The sequence below is a fragment of the Pelobates fuscus genome, chromosome 2, assembly GCF_036172605.1.
Source record: "Pelobates fuscus isolate aPelFus1 chromosome 2, aPelFus1.pri, whole genome shotgun sequence".
Classification (NCBI taxonomy): Eukaryota; Metazoa; Chordata; class Amphibia; order Anura; family Pelobatidae; genus Pelobates; species Pelobates fuscus.
In genome coordinates this window covers 131,674,046-131,693,972 of record NC_086318.1, presented here as the reverse complement: position 1 = coordinate 131,693,972, position 19,927 = coordinate 131,674,046, and the positions used below count along the sequence as shown (strand labels likewise).

Sequence of the window (19,927 nt, the reverse complement as noted above, 5' to 3'; positions counted from 1 at the left end):
TCCAGGGGGAAGTACAGAATTTTAGGATACCATACCGTATGAACTTATCCAGATAGGATTGGATGTTCTTCTTAGCCTTCTGCGGGATGTGGTATTGTCTTAGGCTCACTGGATAAACCCCAAGTTTTAGTTCAATTTTTATAGGTGGAATATTGCGGGCCAGTCCTGGTGGGTTGTTCTCTGCCCAAACTCCTGGTATGTTAAATAATGTCTCATCACTCCTAGGGTTTTGGCTAGTCAACACTGTATAAAGTCGCCACTCTTCTTCCTTTGGTACGGATAATGTCATGATACCTGAAGGTCCATTAAACTTTAAAGATGTTGTTCCATTTGGTAGGAACGTAATCTGCGCTTGTAATTTTGATAACATATCACGTCCCAGCAATTGGACTGGACATTCAGGCATATAAAGGAATTGATGTTTTACTACGTGGCCTCCCAATGTACAGAGTCGACTTTTAAGAACCGGTTTTTCAGCACTTCTTCCAGTTGCTCCTATCACAGTAATAGTCCTTCCAGATGGAGGAGCAACTAGATTAGTCACCACTGAATGTTCAGCACCAGTGTCGATCATGAACGCACTCCTTTTTCCCCCTATTGATACATCGACCATAGGCTCCGCTCGACCAAGGGGGATGGAGCCCGGTCGGTATCAATAGTCCTCCATGACCGTGTCAGCCAATCCTACAAAGTCCCTACCTTCTCTATCGCGGGACCTTTGCGCTGCTGGAATATACCTGTCTTCCCTAACACTTCCTCTGTTCCCATTACTCCCTCTATTACCATTACTCCCTCCGGGGCCTCCTCTAACTCTCGCTCTGCCTCTAAAATTTCCGTAGCCTGCCCTGGGTTGGTCTCTCTCGTACTGCTCTCTTTGCGGACATTCGTTCCTCCAATGCCCTTCTTCCTTGCAATACGCGCACTGATTCCTACTCAAAGGCTCCCTACTCCATCTACTATCGCCTCTATCTGGGCCCCGTCTATCTACGCCTGCGATCGCTACCGCTAGCATATCTGCCTTTTTACGCATCTTGCGCTCTTCCTCTTTCTTACTTTCTGTTTCCCTATTCATATAAACCTTATTCGCTACCTCCATTAGTTGGGTGATTGACATACCTGCAAACCCTTCTAACTTTTGTAGCTTGCGCTTAATATCTCCGTAAGCTTGGCTGACAAAGGCGGAGTTCACCATTCGGGAATTGTCTGCGTCTTCCGGATTAAAGGGGGTATACAAGCGGTATGCCTCCAATAATCGGTCATAAAAGACACTGGGCGCTTCATCGCTTTTCTGAATCACCTCAACTGTCTTCGACATGTTAATAGCTTTCTTTCCTCCGGCTTTCATGCCAGCAATTATAGCGTCTCTATAGGCTCTGAGTTGAACCATATCAGCACCATTTACATTCCAATCGGGATCGGTGTTAGGATAATGTGTTGCGGCCCATGCTGATGGATTGGCTTGGTTTAATGTACGGGCTTTATCCTCTAGTGCTTTAATGGCCGCTTGGTTAATCCTTGTCCTTTCCTCATTGTTGAATAAAGTCATTAATAACTGCTGGCAATCAGCCCATGTCGGGTTATGTGTCTGTACTATTGAGGTGAACAGATCAGTCATAGCTTGTGGTTTCTCAGTATACGAGGAATTGTGGGTCTTCCAATTTAAAAGATCGGTTGTCGTGAATGGGACATATACAAAGACTGGGTCAGCATGTGCCATTTGGCCTGCGGCATCGATATAGGCTGACCCAGGATTCAGACGAAGAGGCATCTGATAGTGTTTTAATTGTTGGGCACCGGTCAACTGTCGGGTCTGTATGGGGCTACGTGGAGGGGCGTCAGTCATAGGTTCCAGTCGGGGAGAAATAGGGTATGGGGATATGGGAGCTTGGTTTTGGGAAAAGGTTGTAAATAAAACACTTCGAGCCGAGCTAGATGAAGCTTGACCGGAAGTCTGAAGTGGCGCCAAATCAGGATATTCGTTTTTAATGGGGGTTGGTTCTGATTCCGGAAGGGGAGATTTAGTACGAGGGGGGGTGGATCCTGTACTGGAGGAGGAAGCGGAAGTGGATGGGGGTAATGAGGGGAGGGCTGCAGGACTTCCTGCATTTGCGTCACTTCCTCTTAACGGAAAGTAAGGGGGCGGCAAAGGGATCTCGGACTCAGGGGGCGTGTCCAAAATGGGCCTAACACCAGTCCTAGTGGACGAACAAGTCCTAGCTACCATGAGGCGACATTGCTCCTCGTGGCATGTCCGGAGCCATTTTGGCGAGTCATTTACGGCCTGTCTCCAACAATCAATATAAGGAAACTGGCCGTAAAGTTCAGGCCTACCTGATACAGCCACGTGTAAGCGCTGTACCAGAGTTGGATCCAAACTGCCACGTGGCGGCCATGCCGCAACCAAAGTAGGCCACTCCCTAGTACACAAAGTGACCAAACGTACAGGAGACATTTTAACCCCAAAATCACAAGTTTTGAATCCCTTTTTAAAATTCTTCACCATACAACCTAAGGGATCCGGAATCGTTGACTGCGACGCACCCATACTTAACAATGGAACGTCGTCGACAACGAATACTATACACGCGTACTATTCAACAGTCACACCCGTTTCCTCTGGCAACAGCACCACGTGGTACGGTTACCAAGTGAAACGTACACAATAACACAATAAACACTCAGGGAATTCCCGTACACACACAGCTGTTACACCAGTCACTATATAATCAATATTATGCCCTTTGGCGTAACTATACAGCCACCCACGCTATAATTCTCTATATACGAATTACCCGTCTATAACACACCCCAGTAACATCGTCTTTTACAAATAGCGGTTACAGTACGGTTAGCATAGGTCAAAGCACAAGTTAAGGTCACAATACAATTATTAGTGGTTATGGTGTTAAACATGCAATGGACGACAATGATTAGTACTTATATACAGTGTCAGTAAATATACAGGGTTATGGTACCGTGCACTATAATACAGCAACACACTATTAACACTCTCGCTAGACGGCTGAGCTCGCGCTATCTAACAAGATATACACTTTACTAAACAATCGTTAACACATTTACAATTCCCAACTAAACTATTGGCCAGTACCTTGATGGACTACCTAAAACTATATACACCCGTTTTGGTTAGCCACACTGCCCAATCACCACATATAGCGAGCTAGAGAGCCGAATTTACACAGGCGCCTCTTAGTCGCACTATCAAAAGTCTAGTGGGTTCCAAATTTACACGCCTTCCCACTTAGCCCAGATAGGTTGAGAGCTAGCGAACCGAATTTACACAGGCGCCGCTTAGTCTCCCGGTCCCTCCGACCTAGCGAACAAAATATACACCCTAGAACGCTAGTCTAGACAAGACACCGGTGTCCGGCTAGGGCTATTTACACCAGGACCCCGCCTGACTAACAAAATCAAACGGTCTGACTAAAGAGCGTTCGATCGAGCGGTGCGCCTTCGCTCCTTCCCTCCGACAGAGGGGGCAGATACACAGATTCAAAACCCCTTTGGGCCTACCGCACAATCGGTATACCCCTAGTGGGTCCTGCCGTCTAAAACAGCAGTTGTCTTACCTCCTCGTTCCTGAACCTGAGTTCACACTCATCGACGGGGACACCCCAGCACTTCTCACGTAGAGGCCGATGATCTCCTGGACAACAGACCAGTGGCGCCGAGACGAAGGGAGGTCCACGCAGAAATTCAGGGGTGCAGCCGTAGAGAACGTGGGCAAAGATAGACCGTCTCACGCCTCTGCCTCTCAGCTACCGTTGAACGATGAGCTTCCCGGCCAATGCACCAAATGATACCGGAGAAACTGACGGAAGCGAAGCACAGAGAGATGGACACAGGTTTCTTCAGGAAGGAAGAGATTCTTTATTGGATCACCGATCGGGACTCAGAGGGACTAACGTCACCAAAATACAGCAAGTTCTGAGCCCCGGACAATAGTGCAGGCTCCTTATATAGGCACATAACTCCTCCCATATTAAGCTCCACCCGCACATTCTCTTAACCAATCAACACAAATAAGAATTAACTTCCTGTTTGACCGCATGGCTTGTCCAGCACAATGGAGGAGGGGGAATACTACATCCTGTATTCTTGCACATGCTCCGTACACTACTGATCGTATCTTGCCTCGTGCAACCAACTGATCGATACGTCAGCATATGCACGTACACATGCCACGTGGTAATCTCGGCCTACTAAATTTATTTTTACCGAGATTCCACCACAACTCCAAGCACCATAATCACTACAAAAGGACAATATTCAAATTTTTCGAGAATCCCCGGTATTATGTTAGGGACAGGGACCATTTTCAGGTATGGACCGATTATGTTGTGGTTTTTAGAATGCCTCTTTAAACAATACCCATCTTGAACTCTACAAACCATGTAACACATGGCAGCCAGCCTGCAGGATAGCTTCAAGCAAAACTGTCCCCTCTATGGAAGTAACAGATCCCCATTCTCCCATCCTAGTAAAGGCGATTGAAGTAGGGGTGGGTGGATAGTGCAGTGGAGGTAAGTAAAAATTACCTTCTGTGTCCAGGGCAACATCATTGCCACATGATGCTCACGGCATGCTCATACACACTCAGGCATCTGCTGAGAAATGCTGTAAATAAGTGCGCATTGCATATTCCTTCTATAGTGCCATACAGGGCTGCCATCAGAAATTTTGGGGCCCCTGACACAGCTCAAGGTCTGGGCCCCCCGGCGCCTGCACCCGAGTCCCCCCCCCCCCCCAAGCCGCCCACAGGGATGCAGTGTCTGCAGGGCCGGTGCAAGGATTTTTGCCGCCCTAGGCAAAAGTAAAGTTTGCCGCCCCCCCATGTGACATCACAGTGCCCCACCCATATGATCTGCCATGTTAACTAACACAGTGCTGCAGTGCCGCCGTGTTTACAATAAAAGGCCTGCAGGGACAGGCTATAGACACCAGAACCACTACATTAAGCTGCAGGTGTTCTGGGGACTATAGTGTCCCTTTAATGTGAGGTAAATTAAAGATTAGTGCCACGAATAATATACTAGATTGCCTACTTACAACCAGATGAGGATGATGATGGGCTTCAGCTGCCGTCTGGCTCCACTGGTCTGGTGTAGAACATGCTCTCTGGAGGCGGTTTGTAACTGTGGTCATAAAAATCAATGTTCTGGGAGAACGGGAAGCAGCTCCATTTTTTGAGGGCCCTTTACACAGCTCAAGGTCTGGGTCCCAGGGTCCACCTTCATGTTCCACCAATGAGTTTGTTCACAGGGGTGTGTGGGGGGGGGGGGAGGGGGGGATGTCCTGACGTGTGTAAGGAATGCATTGTGTGAATCTGTGTTTGTATGTGTAAGGGCTGCAAGGTGAGTTTGTGTATGTATGGGATGCAGTGTGTGTGTCTGTAAGGGATGCACTGAGTGTGTGGAAGGGGTGCATTGTGTGTTGCTGTGTGTAAGGGATGCATTGCTTGTGTATGTGTGTCTGTGTGTAATGCATTGTGTGTTTTTCTGTGTGCAAGGGGTGCATTGTATGTTTGTGTGATGGATGTCAATCTCTCCCCCTACCCCCGTCAATTTCCTTCTTCTCCCCCCCCTCCAATTTCCTTCTTGTCACCCTCCAATTTCCTTCCTTCTCCCCCCTCCAATTTCCTTCCTCTCCCCCCTCCAATTTCCTTCCTCTCCCCCCTCAAATTTCCTTCCTCCCCCCTCAAATTTCCTTCCTCCCTCCCCCCTCAAATTTCCTTCCTCTCCCCCTCCCTCAAATTACCTTCCTCTCCCCCTCCCTCAAATTACCTTCCTCTCCCCCTCCCTCAAATTTCCTTCCTCTCCCCCTCCCTCAAATTTCCTTCCTCTCCCCCCTCCCTTAAATTTCCTTCCTCCCCCCCTCAAATGTCCTCCCTTCCTCTCCCCCTCCCTCAAATTTCCTCCCTTCCTCTCCCCCCTCCCTCAAATTTCCTCCCTTCCTCTCCCCCCCCAAATTTCCTACCTTCCTCTCCCCCCCAAATTTCCTTCCTCTCCCCCCCACAAATTTCCTCCCTCCCTCTCCCCCCCCCACTCCCTCAAATTTCCTCCCTTCCCTCCCTCTCCCCCCCACTCATTCATATTTCCTCCCTCCCCCCCTCCCTCAAATTTCCTCCCTTCCCTCTCCCCCCCACTCATTCAAATTTCCTGACACCCGGTGGGCGCGCGAGGGAGCACTCTCCTCTGAGTGCTTCCTCTTCAGCTCCCTCGCGCGCCACGTACTGATGCCGGAGCCGGAAGATGACGTCCAGTCCGGGCCCCCCAGGACCGCCGGGCCCATGACAAACGTTGCGGTTGTCATGCCCTGATGGCGGCCCTGGTGCCATACATGTGGAACAATTGGAGTTAAAATATTTTGCATGGTATGTGCGACAAAGCCAGTAAATTAATAAAATATAAACTATGGATTGTAAAAATAAATAATAATAGCAGAACCAATAATCAGGCATTCCAAGACAGTTCCACTCTCCTTAGGAGGAATGCTGCTTATTGGTTAATATTGTATATAACAAATTAGGATGCTAGCTCAAAGGAATAAATATGTTTTATCAAACATTTTAATCTGTAGACTCTGCATAGGCCCACATCAAACCTTGTATATATTCCATTTTCTTAAAGATATAATTAACATTAATGCTGGATTTAATAAAGTAATACTTTAAAGTATATGAAATCATATTTTACAAAGCATTAGGCATATTTTAGGAGGTTAATTCCAAATAATGAATTATTGCTTCAAAATAAGCTAAGCACAAAGAAAAAGGAATCATGTCATCTTGGAACATGTCATATTGCTGACACAGTTCTATTCCCAGCATAGTTCTCTCAGTCTGTGCCAGCCTTCTAGAAGGGAGGGATGGAGACTTGCAGAATGTTAACTCACTCCTTGCTGGGTATTTCTAGTTCTCAACGAGAGCTGTGAGAAAGCAGCAACACATTAAGATCCAAGCCAGCAAAATGAGCAGCGCTTTAAAGGGCTTTTCTTTTTGATTCTAATTTGACCTGTCTCACAAATAATAATAATGATACCTCCAGCATAATATATGTGTGATCTTTAGATAAGCCTGTGTGTAGGTGCTTTGTCAAATGCCGTCAGATAAATGTGACACAAACAATTGGTTTTTTAAAATTGCTAAATTTGGTGAGTGGGAAAATTAGCTGAGCTAGACTTTTTTTTTCCAACTTTCCTAGTTTGCCATACATTTTTCATTTAATTTCTGTTTACCACAACTCGCTTTTATAAATAAGTCAGATCTATAAATATATACACCCTGACAATGCAGCCTTTTTTTTTTTTTTTAACTACGATGCAATGCTTTCTTGATAATCCAGTGTTATAAAATCAAAGTTCAGTTGTCTGGAAATGTGTATATTATGTGTTTCTTTGTTTTTTAAGAGCATTACAATTGTTACAATAACAATGTTTTGTTTCACATAAATCTATATTGAGAAAGGAGCACTGGATGAAAAAGTAGATGGGATTTAGAGACAATGATAAAGTTTGGTCATCTGTGTCTCTCTGCTGTGCAGGCACAAACTTGTAGTCCTAAAGCTATAGTGTCCTGACAACCTCTTTAGACCCCCGCCCGTCCCCATATGAGGGTCTGAAAGGTGAGTATCGCTTATCTTTGGAAAGTCAGCCTCCACAATCGTGCTGTACCTCTTTGGCATCTACTTTGGCTGTAGATCAGGGATAGGCAACCTTGGCATGGTAACTCTGTAATGTAAGCAATACTGTTCATACAGAATGGCAATGTTTTCAGTTACAGGGTTAAAATTCAGTTACAGGGTTTCATTGAAATGAAATGGTCTCTGTGCCAATGGTGTACCTTTTTAACAACAGATATTTCAAGGACTGAATGTGGATATTCCGGAGGGTAGTAATAGCAACAGGGACCAATAACTGGCAGTTCAATAACAGAATGGTGACATATTGTATCAAATCCCTATGAGTAGGCATGGTGGTCTCAATGTCTCTCATTAGATTGTTGGAGTTGTTTGGTCTTAAAACTGTGTTACCAACAAATCAGTCTTATGAATATATGAGGGGGCATATGCACTGCGAGACCACAGGAGCCTCCATAGACCACATAGCCTGATGGCTGCTGGGATTGGATAAAGTTGATGGTGGAGCTCTGCCTTTTGTCAACCTAAGGATTGACCAAAAGACAAAGTAGTCCCTCCCTATACTGAAATAATGAAAAGTGACAGTTCCACTTTAAAGTGTACAATTCTGTTAAACCTGGGCACCTCTGAATGACCAGTAAAACACCTTACCCTCTCATGCTGTTTTACTCTTTTAAATAGTACCTCTTATGATACCGTGTAACTCTCTCCCCAAGCCTCCAGAATGATCCAGAGAAGAAGTAATATCCCACAGGGCCCTAAGTGGGTTAACAGTTGGGGCCCTCCATTCATTCTTCACATAAGGATGTTGAGTGGAGTGAAGGAAGTTCATGGTTCTTATGCCCTTATCTAACACCTGGATCCTAGGCAACTGCCTGAGATGGTCTAATGGTTACTCCTGCTCTGGGTAGGTCTACATTTCTGCCTCTTTCAGTATTCCTCCCCTACAGGGCTTGGCGTGTGCTAAATAGATATAAATATCAAAAAGATAGGATACAAAATCACAATTCCACACATCACCAGTATGTCCACAGTGAAAGAGACCCTTCTCCAAGACAATCACTACCAACCTCAGGGTGGTACTGCAGTACCGGTTGCACAGTACACAACTCCATGGTAAGGTGTGTATGTGTTTGTGTCTGTTTGTGTGTATTGTTTAAAGATAAATGTATAAAGGCATGTGTTCTAGATAATGTAAGCCCTAAAAGCAGGTGATGAGTAGCATGCCTATACAGAGTAAGTTTGCTTGGACAGGGCCTTCTTAGCCATCTATTCCTGTTAACACGTATGTTAATCTCTTATTTGCTGCATATATGCCTCTGAAAATTGTAAACGAAAAATAATGTTATCTGTGGGCTGCCCGTGTCACTTGTCAGAGACCCTCATTATGGTGGACACTGAGCAAATGCTCACTTTGCTTCTGCCTTCAAAGACGCATTTTAGTCAACACCATCATCACAATGTGATGCTTAAAAAAATAAATAAAACCTTTGCCAGCATGTAATGCCCTGCTTATCTCGGCAGCTCTACATATTCCTAGTAATGTTGAATTAGTAGGTCATTCATTCAGAGCAGTGTCTCTAAGGATCAGGTTGCTATGACATCATAGCTCATCAGTGGCTCTTAATGTGTTAAATTATTATACTGTGTAGATCATCTATCCAATGAGAGGCTACCATATCAGAGCTATTTTAAGAGTCAGTCAGTCTATCTATCTATCTATCTATCTATCTCTCTATCATAACATTTGTTATCAGGCATAAGATTGCTTATCTGTCCTGACATTATTTAGAGAAACTAGAGTAAGTAAATGTATCTGGTTTTGTATTGCAATCTGTGTGATACAAGCTAATACATTGTAGGCCATTCTAGGGAATGCATTAGTTAAATTTCCTTTTTTTGTGACGCAGGCCTGTGAGTCCCATGGCAACTGTCTGTCATGTGGGTTGAGCCTGTGTGCAGGGGAAGAAGCTTCCTGCTGCTGGGAGTTGCTAGGCTTCAGTGTCAGAGTAGCATGGAAAATCTCTAGCTGCTCAGCTGACCTCTTCTATTTCATGCATGTGTTTTATCTTCCGTTTAACATCTTAGACCGAGATAAATCAGCTCCTTTTACTCACAGCACTCTCGTTTGCGATGTCTTTTTGCAGAATCGTCAGATGTTTACAATTAGATGTTCATATTTCAATGATAATGAAAATATAATTTTAGCAGACTTCAATCATGTTTATATCCCTTATATATTCCGTGGTGGGAGTTGTGTGTATACAAAATATGAAAAAAAAAAAAATATATATATATATATATATATATATATATATATTTAAAAAAAATCACTTTTATTTCATTTGTTTTATTATGTTTTTTACAATTGGCCCTGTCCCAAGGTTCTATTTCAAACCATGGAGTGGCTTGATAAAAAAATAAAAAGGCTTTTCCTTGCAGAGATAGCCTAACCCCTTTGTAGTCAGAAATGATACGTTTGTATAATTAATCCAACATGATAGGCTGAGAATGTTGGATTGAGTTATCTCCAATCTCCACTGCTGCCCGAGGAACAGATTTGTACATATAATGAGGAAGTGTCATTCTGCCTTCTCCATGTGCATGCAGAGGGCCAGGATATGGGTGTTAAACCACTCCAAAAAGTTTGCCGAAAAATGGGGGACAGCACCTATAATTGCACAGTACCAAAACAACTAAAAATGAGCTGTAGAAGTTATGATAACCTTGCATGCTACTTTACCTACAAGATTGAACAGCTAAATAAATAATTCTCCCCACCCTGCCTTTCTCTTTCTCAACCACACGTAGATCATGCCTTTCCTTCCCTTCAGCTGTTCTCCCTGGCTATTGAACAAGAGGTGGCTGCGCTTCTCTTTTCCTCTCGAGCCACCACTTGCTCGCTTGATCCTGTCCCATCTCACCTTATCAGATCTATTTCCCCTTGTCTTGTGCCTTCCTTAACATACATCTTCAACTGCTCTCTCTCTTCTGGTGTTGTCCTTGCTGACCTTAAACATGCCACTCTAGTACCTATCCTGAAAAAACATTTCTCGAACCGTCCTCCCCCTCTAACTATCGTCCCATAACCCTGCTCCCTTTTTCCTCAAAGCTTCTGAAAAGACTTGTTTTTACCCATATGTCTCACTTCCTCAATTCCAACTCTCTTCTTGACCCTCTTCAATATGGCTTCTGCACTCTCCACTCTTCTGAGACTGCTCTTATCAAAGTTACTAATGACCTAATCACAGCTAAATCCAAAGGCCCCTCCGCCATGCTAATTCTTCTTGACCTCTCTGCTGCCTTTGACACCGTTGATCATGCTCTACTTCTTCAAACTCTTCAATCACTCGGTCTCTGTGACTCTGTCCTCTCATGGTTTTCCTCTTATCTCTCCAAACACTCAGTGTCTCCTTTTCTAATGATATCTCCTCCCTTCGTCCTGGCTTGGTTGAGGTCCCCCAAGGCTCTATCCTTGGTCCCCTTCTATTTTCTCTTTATACTGCCTCTCTTGGCAAACGTATTACCTCATTTGGATTCCACTACAACCACTACGCTGATGACACCAAGATATATCTCTCCTCCCCGGATCTCTCCCCTGCCGTCCTGCAACGTGTCATCTCTGACTCGATCTTTCTTCCATCTCTGACTCGATTTCCTTCCACTTTCTGAAACTAAATCTCTCTAAAACTGAGCTCATTGTCTTTCCTCCTCCTAATACTGATCCTCCTCTTTCGCTCTCCCTTCAAATTAGTGGTATCCACATCAGTCCATCCTTGCAAGCATGCTGTCTTGGTGTCATACTTGATTCTGGCCTCACTGTTGAGCCTCACATCCAGCATGTTGCTAAATTCTGTAGATTCCATCTTAAAAACATCCGCCCCTTTCTTACGTAAGATGCTACTAAGGAGCTTGTCCATGCTCTAGTAATTTCCTGCATGGATTATTGTAACCCTCCCCTAATTGGTCTTCCAAAAAAATGTATTGCCCCGCTACAGTCTGTAATAAATGCTGCTGCCAGACTGATTTTCCTTTCTAATCAGTCCTCTCACACCTCACCCCTATGTCAATCCTTACATTGGCTTCCTGTATCCTATAGGAGTCAATTCAAAGTGCTAACCCATACCTATAAAGCATTGACCAATTCTAGCCCCTCTTATATCTCTTCACAGAGCCATAGGTATGCCCCTTCTCAGTCTCTCCGTTCTGCCCGTGACCTTCTCCCGTCCGCTGCTCTCACGCGTATGGCCAACTCACGCTTGCAGGACTTCTCACGGGCGGCTCCCTTCCTATGGAATAGCCTGCCTTCCGCCATCAGACTCTCCCCTAGTCTTCAATCATTTAAGAAGTGCCTTAAAGATAATCTCTTAGGCAAGCCTATGGCCTCCAAGAATATCCTCTACCTTACATACCTGTCTCCTGCTCTCTCCTGAAGGGCAGCACTCTACTCTCTCCTCCAGCTCTGATTCACTCCCACCTTATTTGATTGCTATTTCCGGTCCTATTGTGTTTTACATCCCACCTCGTTGAAGCAGGGTCCTCAACTACCTATCGTTCCTGTACGTTTTTTTTTTTAATTGACTTATTTATAGTTAAATCCCCCCTATAATAATATTGTAAAGCGCTACTGAATCTGTTGGCATTATATAAATAATAATAATAATAATGCTTCTAGTTTGTGCCACTGTTCGTTTGTCCTTTTTGATATATCAAATGGATTTAGGCAGCTCTGTTTCACCCCTAACTCCCCATCCAAAATCTTTCTGAAAAAAAAAAACTGAAATTCCCCTTCACAATCAAAAGATATACTAAGACAAAGTAGCAATTGCATTGTCTTCGTATTTTTGCAACACTTGGCAAAGCTTGACAAAAGATGGAGCTACCTTTTGTCAAATTATGTCAATCCCTCAGCTGTCACTAATAACCACTATGGTGAAATAGGCTTTCTCTTTAGAGGATCAAACGGTCCCGCAGGACCCTCCATAGATCTCAGTGTGGTATCAGGAGCTAAAGAGGACTGGCGGCCATGAGACAGTGGTGTATTTTGGTTTTGTGCTGCCCTAGGCATGACTAAATTCAAGCACCCCCTAATCTAAATTTGCCCCACACCATCCTGTCAAGGCCGCACCTCTTCCTATTTAAATCCAAAACACACTTTGACTGACAGACGACACATTGCCTCACGGATACATACACTGACATATATTCACTGACAGACACAGTCATTGGCACACACACTGTTTAACCAACACTCAGAGAAAAGGCAGTGTTTACATTGCTGCCTAGTAACACCTTAAGTGGCAGTCACTCAGCCCATAGAGGTGCTTCCTGGGTCAGCGCAACACACTGTGCAGCACAGACGTTCAGCGTCTCCATGAATATTTCTCATAGAAATGCATCAGCAGATGCTGATTGATGCAGCACTTTGCCGTGCATGCGCAATAGCCTCCCAATGCTTTTCTATGGGAAAGCATTGGATTGGCTGAGACCGTCAAATTTGATAATTTCAGCCCAGGAGGCGGAGCAGAGTAGGCGGCCACCTTTTACTCCTCTAACAGGGGGGCAGGGGGCTAAATATTGCTTTTAAAACTATAGTGTAAGGAATACAAGTTTGTATTCCTGACACTATAGTGTTCCTGTAAGCACTAAAAATTAACCTTTCGTTAGGTGCAGAACTGGTCTTGCCCAAGTGACTCTGGAAAGCAGTCTCTCTCACTAGGAGCTGCAGTTTGGAGTAGCTGCCTGGTGTGTTAGTATACACATTTGTCAGGGGATGAAAATGTCAACAACAACAAAAAAATTGCTGACCTCCTAGGAAGTGGCCAAGCTCCATGACAGTAAGGCTTCACCTCAGCATTTATTTTTAAAACATACATTAATAAATTTAATTAAAAAAAACAACAAAAGATACAAACATTTAAGATTTTTATTTTTTTAGTCCCTCTCACCATATTTTATAACACCTGTTCAGCTTTGAACTGCACCAGGAGAAGCAGACTGCCGCTTTGTGGGGTTCCTGCCTGCAACTGCCCAGGAGATTCAGCTTGAAGTCACTCGACTCCTGCTCCTTCACATAGCACGTCTCATGACTTGGGCTAACAAGGCATTTTGCCTCCCCCCTAAAAAGTGCTGCCCAAGGCAAATGCCTTGTTAGCCTCGTGATAAATACAGCGCTGCTATGAGGGACATGTTTAGATAAGTATACGGTGGCATCATTTGGCTTTTTTGCTAATTATGCAGAATTGTCTGGGTCTTTCTTTAATGGTGACATAGTCACTTTAAAGGGATACTATAGTGCTAAGAATAAAAAGTTGTAATCCTAACACTATAGCTCCCTCTGCTTCCCCCCTTATGCCCCCACCCCCTGGAACTGTAAGGGTTAAAAACACTTACTATACTCACCCTATCCCAGCGCTGGGTCGGTGCTCTGCCGCCTCTGATGTCATCCAACCAGGGGGGCTAATGCGCATGTGTAACACATGCCACAAGCACATTAGGCCCTCCCCATGAGAAAGCAAGCAATACTTTCCTATGGGGATTTTACTGATGCTGGATGTCCACATGCAGAGCGTGAGTATATCCAGCATCAGTTAGGTCAGTGGTAGTCAACCTTTTTCTACCTACCGCCCACTAATGCATCTTTTTGGTTGAAAACATTTCCTTACTGCCCACCAGTTTTCGCATTACATTTATCTTTTTATTTCTACTTAATGCATGTTTATAATGTTTTTAACTTTATAAAGTTTAATGAGAAAACAATAAAGTAAATTGAAATTACCTTTACTAGTGATTAATGAGATCCTTGAGGTTGATGCTGCAAGACTAAATATTTGATATCTGGTTCGATTTTCATAAGGAACAAACAAAGGTCTCCTCTTTCGGTGATATTCAGACGACTTCTCTGTTTGCGCATAATATGATTTCTCATCTGTGCGTCAGCTCCCCTCCTCTCCCTCCTCAATTCCCCTCCCCACCTTTTAAAAAAAAAATTTAACCTTCCTTATAGCAATGCCCAGTAGGAAGGCTGAGCTAGGTATCCCACTTACTATTACTTACTATAGCCCACTATAACAGACAGGCACACACACAAGACACACATACACACATACAGACACACACACAAAAGACACACATACAGACAGACAGGCACAAACATACAGACACACAGACAGGCACACATACAGACACACACACACACACACAAGACACATACATACAGACAGGCACACATACATACAGACACACACAGACATGCATACAGACACACACATACAAAGACACACACGTAAGACATACATACAAAGACACATACACATACAGACAGACACAAGACACACATACATACGACACACATACATACAAAGACACATACAGACACAACACATACATACAAAGACAAGACACACATACATACACACATATATACAGACACACACACCACATACAAAGACACACACATACAGACAGACACACACATACATACGACACACATACAGACAGACACACACAAGACATACATACAAAGACACATACACAAACAAACACACACATTATATTTAAGCCACCCTCCTGTTTCCTACCTTTAAGGTGCAGGAGGGTGACTTTCCCTGGGGTCCAGTGGTGGTTCAGGTGGATGGGAGTCAGAGTTCCCACTCTGACTCCCTCCTCCTTCTTCCTCCCGCGCGGTCTGTGTGTTAGCTGGGAGGAGTGACGTGCAGTCACTTCCTCCCAGCGTGTGATGTAATCATTGGGGGCCCGGTCGCGCTGTAAAAGCGCCCAGCGCTGACCGGGCTCCCTTACAATCCACATCCATTGGGTGGCCCTGACAGGATGGACCCCTCCATATGCGGCCCCGGCGGTTTGTCGTGCGGACCGGGGCCGCAAGTGGTGATGGCGGTACCCGGTCGCAGGGGTACCGCCGGCTCGCACCCGCCCGCCCAATCTGTCAAAATTAGAAAATCCCTACCGCCCACCTGGAATCCTGAAATGCCCACTAGTGGGCGGTAGGGACCAGGTTGACGACCCATGAGTTAGGTGAACAAAAGTCACCTAGCAAGCAGAAAGTGCTTCTAGTGACTGTCTGATTGTCACTAGAGGCAGTCTTAACCCTGCAATGTAGTTGTAATTCAGAATAATTAACATTGCAGGGTTAGGGGGACAGATACATTGCACCAAGACCACCTCAATGGGTTGAAGTGATTTAGATGCCTATATGTCCCTTTAAGTGACAGCAATGCAGCACATGAAACCACACCATGGAAGTGCTTACTACTTGCATATATTTTGTGGGTATGAAGGAAAGAACGGCCTTTTTTTGCATTTAACTTTTATGTGAAATTATATTATTTACATTTTATAAAATTAAACACGAACAATGATTGCAGCTGTATTTTGGTTAATTATACAGTGAGACAGATGTTAACAGGCGTGTTTTGATGCATGGATTTTTACCACTCTAAGAAAAGTAATTCTAACACAATCTAATGCTGTACTTGCCTCTGTTCTCCCAGCTTTTTTTAACCTCTATTTTTTTTTTTACTCCTCTGTCTCTGACCGGGTGTCGGGGTGGTGGTGGTTGGCTGTGTGTTTGTGTGTCATATGAGTTGGTTTGACTCCCTGTGTGATACTAGCTGTGGTGGAAATGCATATGTGAGAAGGGATTTGGAAATATGCTCTGTGTAAGAGTTGTGTGTGTATGTGGATTGCGTATTTGTAATGGAATGGAAGTTGTATTTGGAAGTTACCTGTATGAATTGTGAATTGCATATATGTGATGGGAAGTGTATGACTTAAGTTGTTTATGGAGGCTGTTATGTGTATGATGAGAGTTTCTTATGCACGTCCTTATTGGGAGTTGTGTGTGCGCATAAAGACTGCAAATGTATTTGTGCCTGGTAAATGTTGTCCACTCTATTTTAATAGACCCTTAGATAGGAGTGCCCGATTCCTTGTGATACGTTGGGTGGAGTGTTTGGTCAGCTGGATACTCAAAAGAATTGGAGCACTGAGCTGATAGTGTAGGGCCCTATGTTTTTAACCCCTTAAGGACATATGACATGTGTTTGGTCCTTAAGGGGTTAAATGGATGTGTGTATGTTGCCATATTCTGCTTGTGTTGTTTATGGGTGCTGCAGTTGTGTTGTAGCATTGTATTTGTGCATATGTGGGCTGTTATATTGTATATGTTCTTGAGTAGATTGTGGTATTGTGTATGATACCTATGAATGTGGGCTGTGATGGGGGCTACTTGAGGACTTATGTTTCTGCATATGTCACATTGTGTTTGGTGGTGTGTGTATGTGTGGGGCTGTTTATTGTATTGCATGTGAGAGGCTGCATGTGGGGTTGTGTGCATGTATGTTGATTGTCAGTGGTGTTGTGTTTGTGGGGACTGTGTGTTTGTGTATGGGCTGTTTGGATTATTTGTATGAGGGGGAGGCATTTTCTGCAGCTCTGTGTATATCTAGCAGTATGGGGGGCTTCCCTGAGGTCCACTGGGGACTGGGTTGGCCAGGTACAGGTCAAGGGCAGAAGCAGCAATATCTTCTGTAGGTTGCTCTACTTCAGTGTCTATTCCAAGTTCACAAGTGCGGGGAGGAAGTGCTCTGAGGTCCCTTCCTCTAAGAGCTGCAGTGTATAAATTGAGGATTGTCCCTCGCCACCTGCAATCACCGCTCAAGTCTCCTCATAGGCCAGATCCCATTTGGCTCTAGCAGCCTTGGGTGCAGTGCACAACCACCTTGAGTGTCATGCATAGCACATGTGCCATAGGTTGCTGACCCCTGCTCTAGAAAGTACAGGATCGTAAGGGAGCACAGACAGAGATCTGCACACATATAAAGATACAGACCAAGCTCCCTTGCAGCACGAAGGTCAAGGTGACGGAGCAAAAGAGACTAAGGAAATCGTTTACTTGTCTATTTAAATTTTCATATGTATTTATTTCAATTGTTATGGTTATCTATACCATAAATTTCAATAAAAGATTTCACACTAAAATAACATGTGTAATCAGGACATTGGTGAGGAAAAGATACCTGATCAGTTAGACTCTATCAGAGTTATTCATTAAAGTTATTCACTTTAGTTTTTCACTAGAGATATGCCTGGAATTCAAAGTCGATTCAAAGTGAATTTCCAAATTTCTCCTAAAATGACTGAAGTAGAATAAATCTCCAAGTCAATTATTATTTTCTTTTTGGCTATTTTGTCCCTATATTTTAAATTCACTTTTAATTCCTAGCAATTCTTTGCTGAAAAAGAAATATTCCTAGTTCATATTTAGATTTTCACATTTAAGGGACACTGTAGGCATCCAGACCACTTCATCTTATTGAAGCGGTCTGGGTACAATGTCCCTGTCCCCCTTAGTCCTTCAATGTAAACATTGCAGTTTTTTGAGAAACAGCGTCCAGCATCAGAGAAAACACAATAGGAAAGCATTGAGGAATAATGCGTGCATGGCGCTCGACATGCATGTGCATTGGGTCCCCCATCGGATGATGTTGGAGGAGACGGAGAACGACTAGGGTGCTGGGATTGGTTAGGAATTGAAGTGGCTTTTTTAACCTTTTATGTGCATCTTTGTATTCCTAACACCATAGTTCTCCTTTAAAGAGAACATTTATTTTTTAGTTGACTAGAAAACAACAAATCAATGCATCTATAGAGCTGAGTTATTCGTCACTTTCCATAGTTGACAATATTGATAATATTATTTTACTATTTACGTTTGTTCACTATAAAAATAAAAAAGAATGCTTGGACAGCCTAATGTAAATTAAAACATACATTTCTTTAAGTGAAAAAAAATACAATAAAAGATGTGAAAACAAAATACATAAAATAAAAATAACATCAAATAACCATTGATAATTAACTTCAGCATTACAGCAAACGTTCCACTTTATTTTAAAATGTGATACTCTGTGGGCTTTGAAATGACCTCAGGAGCCAAGTGACACATTTCACTCCAGTATAAATATTTGCAAAAGACACAAGTAGGGTGCATGCTATTTTAACAGTATAACACTTTGCACATCATTTTGTATCTTATTGTAGGCCATTCTTGTTTTGGCATGATAATTTAAAAGAATGCTAAATTTGTGCTTGAATATATAATTTTTTCTTTTATTTTACAAATAAATGTACTGATTTAGTCCCCCCTTTACCTGTGATGTTAAGCTGAGGACTGATTTAGTCCCTCTACATGATGATAAGGTGTGTCATGCTTAGGACTGGTTAAGTTTCTGTTTAGCTGTAATGTAAAGCTGAAGACTGGTTTAGTCCCTGTTTAGCTGTGATGTTGAACAGAGGACTGGTTAATTCCCTGTGTAGCTGTGATGTTGAATAGAGGACTGGTTAATTCCCTGTGTAGCTGTGATGTTGAATAGAGGACTGGTTAAGTCCCTGTGTAGCTGTGATGTTGAGCTGGGGACTGGTTTAGTCCCTGTGTAGCTGTGATGTTTAGCTGAGGACTGGTTTAGTCCGTGTGGCTGTGATGTAGAGCTGAGGACTGGTTTAGTCCCTGTGTAGCTGTGATGTTGAGCTGAGGACTGGTTTAGTCTCTGTGTAGCTGTGATGTTGAGCTGAGGACTGGTTTAGTCTCTGTGTAGCTGTGATGTTGAGCTGAGGACTGGTTTAGTCCGTGTGTAGCTGTGATGTAGAGCTGGGGACTGGTTCAGTCTCTGTTTAGCTGTGATGTAGAGCTGGGCTGGGGACTGGTTCAGTCTCTGTTTAGCGGTGATGTAGAGCTGAGGACTGGTTTAGTCCCTGTGTAGCTGTGATGTAGAGCTGAGGACTGGTTTAGTCCCTGTGTAGCTGTGATGTTGAGCTGAGGACTGGTTTAGTCTCTGTGTAGCTGTGATGTTGAGCTGGGGACTGGTTTAGTCTCTGTGTAGCTGTGGTAGAGCTGAGGGCTGGTTTAGTCTCTGTGTAGCTGTGATGTTGAGCTGAGGACTGGTTTAGTCCCTGTGTAGCTGTGATGTTGAGCTGAGGACTGGTTTAGTCCCTGTGTAGCTGTGATGTTGAGCTGAGGACTGGTTTAGTCCCTGTGTAGCTGTGATGTTGAGCTGGGGATTGGTTTAGTCTCTGTGTAGCTGTGATGTAGAGCTGGGGACTGGTTTAGTCCCTGTGTAGCTGTGATGTAGAGCTGAGGACTGGTTTAGTCCCTGTGTAGCTGTGATGTTGAGCTGGGGACTGGTTCAGTCCCTCTCCCTGTTGTTATCTGTATTGCTGCTCTATGGGTAGGATGGTCATTAAAAGGAAGC

At 43.9% G+C, this 19,927-nt stretch overlaps 1 protein-coding gene across 2 annotated transcripts in view; it reads left to right on the top strand.

The window, feature by feature from the left end:
• Window positions 1-19,927, top strand: part of GNB4 (G protein subunit beta 4) — a 137,427-nt gene that overhangs the window by 50,222 nt on the left and 67,278 nt on the right. The gene's annotated exons all lie outside the window — the stretch shown is intronic.